General features: G+C 43.4%; 1 protein-coding gene across 1 annotated transcript in view; it reads left to right on the top strand.

Annotated features, from left to right (window-relative positions):
- OCA2 (OCA2 melanosomal transmembrane protein) overlaps positions 1 to 4,025 on the top strand; it is a 481,929-nt gene that overhangs the window by 343,130 nt on the left and 134,774 nt on the right. The gene's annotated exons all lie outside the window — the stretch shown is intronic.

Genomic DNA, 4,025 nt, shown 5'->3' with positions numbered 1-4,025 from the left:
TGGTCCCTTAGGGCCTCACTGACAAGCCTCCTGAGCTTGTCAAAGTCGCCTTTCCTGAAGTCAAGGACTTCCGTGTTGCTGACTGACTTGCCAGCTTTTAACATGTTTTAATCCACAAAAGATTGTCACAGCAATGCTTTGGATTGCCATGTTAAACATTCTCATGTGGGACCCCAGGCCTGTAATCCACACTCCTGAAGAAGGTGCATGTTCCCTCTGTAACGCATGGGAAAATTAGATGCTTAGGTAAGCCTTTTTTTTTTAGGGGGGAGAGGGAGTCAGTATATTTTATTGGTCCAATAAAAACCCTTGCTTTTTCCACATTTCCTGAATCATCACAGTTACAACAACACTTCCACACCATTACATGCCTAGGAATTTGATTTGCCACAGTTAGGATGCAGAGTGTTGTGTTGCTTGAGATAATAGGAAATGTGGAGCAGGATTCTGTTTCTGAAATCCAGTCTTTCACTTGACTTTAGGCAGTCCTAAGTTATGTGATTTTTTTGAGACAGGGATTCATGCCTGAAACCTAGGCCAGGAAGTAGATACCTAACTGATCCCTTTAGGGACAGAAGCTGGCTCATATTTTTTTTCTTTTCAAGCATCAGCTTGAACAATGCTATTGCCTATTGTCTGTTAATCTAGTGATTAGAGCATTTACCCAGGGAGTGTGAGACTAAAGCTCAGTGTCCTTCTCAGTAAGAGTTTCAAACTCTCATCTTCCACCTCTCAGGAGAGTTTCCTTAATATAATGGGTCATTCTTGTATCAGCTCTGAGGGCAGCTTCTGTATTTTCCAGTGTAAAGAATACATAAACCTTTCTGTGGAACAAGAACTAGAACCAAGGACTTTCTTCTCTAAGGTCTGTGGCTTCATCACTGAAGAGAAGAACTCTAGATATCTACAAAACTTTACTGGTGACAATTTAAGTGCTCAGATACCTAAGGGGTTAGATTATGGTTTTGTAGAAAACACTGCAACTGAAGTATCTAAGTGTTATCTGAGCTCCACTTTAGGTAGCTAAGTTCTTTTGTGGATCTTAGAATCATAGAAAATTAGGGTTGGAGGGGACCTCCAGAAGTCATGTAGTCTAACCCCCTGCTCAAAGCAGGACCATCCCCAACTATATCATTCCAACCAGGGCATTATTGAGCCGGGTCTTAAAAACTTCCAAGTATGGAGATTCCACCACCTCTTTTGGTAACCCATTCCAGTGCTTCACTACCCAAGTAATCAGAGAGTTTTTCCTGATATCCCACCTAATTTTCCTTTTCTGGAACTTGAGACCATTGCTTCTTGTTCTGTCACCTGCCATCACTGAGAACAGTCTAGTTCTATCCTCTTTCAAGCCCCACTTCAGGCAGTTAAAGGCTGCTATTAAATCCCCCCTTAGTCTTCTCTTTGGCAGACTACATAAATCCAGCTCCCTCAGCCTCTCTTCATAAGTCACATGCCCCAGCCCCCTAATGATTTTCATTGCCGTCTGTTGGACTCGCTTCAATTTGTCCACATCCTTTCTGTAGTGGGAGGCCCACAAGTGGACACAGTACTCCAGATGTGGCCTTGCCACTTTGGCCATAATCTTTTAAGATAGTCAATTTTTGGTCAATTACCACACGTCAAAGTTTGATTTTTCCCTTAAGCAGCTAGTTTCAGGCTTACTGTTTTTAGAATACTATTTCCTTTTATACTGAGATGTCTTATTGTTAATACCTGCTGCAGATGCTAACTTGGTAATGTGAATCTCTTCCTGTTTTGCTTCTCAGTTTTTAATAGGGGTGTGTGAAATGGGCTGTATTTGATTTGGATTTGGGCCAAATCAGGGGAAGTGATTCAATTAGTTGATTTGGATCACCGTCCCCAATTTGATTCGGCTGAATCCAAATCTGAAGATTTGATGCCAATTCAGAGAATCAGTGATTTGGCCATAGACACAGATTTAAATGTTTTTTCAAGATTCCAGGTGTGGCTTGTGAATTCTGTGATGGTGGGCTGGATGGAACATCCCACAGGAGCATGGGGGTGGGGGCTCTCTGCATGCTTGGTGGTGAACCTGGAAGTGGACCACATAATTCTTCTGGGTCTGCCACTGAGCGCATGGGGGGTGCTCCCCTGTGCCCCCTGGCTCAGCGATCAGCCATGGGGGGACCCTGGGTGCCCCCCAGACTCAGGAGGCACCACTCACCAAGCCAGGGGGCACACGGGTGGGCGGGGGGCAGTGCACTCCCCAGAAGACCCGGAAGTGGACCAGAAGGTCTTCTTGTCCATTTTTGGGTCTTCTGCCGAGTGTGCTGGGGACCCCGCCGTGCTCCTGTGGGATGTTCCATCTGCCCCACCGTCACAGTATCCATGAGCTGCCTGGTACCTTGAGGTATGTAGAAAAAACATTTAAAGCTGTGTCTATATCCATATCGCCGAATCTTTCCGAATCTCTCTGAATCGATTTGGAGGTTCCGATTCGATTCAGAGAGATTAAAGGATCTCCTGATTTGATTCGGATTCAGAGATTCAGCCACTGAATTGGGCCAAGTCTCTGCCAAATGGAATTGGGGACTGAAGCTTCGCACAGCCCTAGTTTTTAACTATAAATGGCTATTTGCCAGGCACTCTCATTGTGATATTTTAGAGAAACATTTTATTAACATTTTAGAAACATTTTATTAAGTTTGACTTGGTTTGATGAATGAGAAGTTTGTGTAGCTTGGGTTTGGTCATCACTCAAAAGGAGTTTGTAAACGAAAGGAATTTAGGCTGGGCTTATACTACTAAGAGGAAGTGGCTGGGCAACTGACAGAGATTGAAGGAGAAAGAAAGGATGTTTACATGATCTTTCTTAATTTTTCAGTCTTTTTCTTTAGGAACCTAATTGCCTGTTTAAGTTGGGCTCATTTGTCTGTGTGCTGATCTGACAGATACTTTGCATTACTTCACATTATCATAATTATCTTATGAGTTTTAGGCTATCCTGTATTACTGCTCATAATCTGTGAGTTGTTGAATCGATAAGAAAGTGGCTGGCTGAGAATTCAGATGTGAGTCTGATGTAGCCCATAGGATATTTTCAGATTCCATGCTTCATTAAGTAGTAAAGCAGCAGAGGACTGGGGAGAAGGAAGAAAATAACAAGGAGAAAGAAAGCTCACTGGGTGCAAGTGGAAGCAGAAAGCTGAAAAGAAAGGCAAAATTTCCACTAAGCCAGAAGTCTGGTCATCTTGCCAGTTTTCTTCTTCTGAGTCAGCTGGGGAGAATGAGGCAAAGGCTGGGAATTCTAAAATTCATATAAGGATATAGTCATTTTCTGGATTGGTCTTGATCTTTGACCTAAGATGTTGATTTTTTCCCCTGCTTTTGGGGCTAATGTCAGTCAAAGCTATTGCATTCCTTGCATGGGTATTTCTTTGATCACCCAGACCAAATTGACCTTTTCAAGGACATTAAGTGCCTTGAAACATGTGCTCCCAAGGCCGGAAGCAGTTATACAGTTAATTTATTTGAACTTCTAAATATAAGAAATGCTTGCTTAGAGATTAGAAATAAAAGAAATGCTTGCTAGAGATTAGAGGGCAATGTTACAGAATTTGTTAGTGACCACACCCCTATAGTAGTTACAAGCATTTGATCCAAATACTTACAGCTGAGCTAGCAATTCCACCTATCTCAGGTTGGTTGGTTCTAGCAAATACAGCTCACACTAGCAAAGGGCCTCTCTCTCTTGCTCTGTTTTGTCTCCTCAGATTTCTCATTGAATCAAGCTGTTCGAGAAAATTATTTTGGCACACATCCAGGAGGGGCCAGCAGCGAGCTGCATGCTCAGGGGCAACCAGCACGGGTTCATCAGTGGCAGGTCCTGTCAGACCAACTTGGTGGCCTTTTACGACCAGGTCACTAAATCATTGGATGCAGGGGTGGCAGTGGATATAGTTTTCCTAGACTTCAGGAAGGCTTTTGATACTGTCTCTCACCCCATTCTCATTAGGAAGCTGGGGGACTGTGGCGTAGACACCCATACAGTCCAATGGGTC

The sequence above is a fragment of the Gavialis gangeticus genome, unplaced genomic scaffold (genome assembly GCF_001723915.1).
Source record: "Gavialis gangeticus isolate Ggan-Ray unplaced genomic scaffold, GavGan_comp1, whole genome shotgun sequence".
NCBI classification, from domain to species: domain Eukaryota; kingdom Metazoa; phylum Chordata; order Crocodylia; family Gavialidae; genus Gavialis; species Gavialis gangeticus.
Note: the sequence above shows the minus strand (reverse complement) of the source record. Positions and strands in the feature narration are given on the sequence as shown.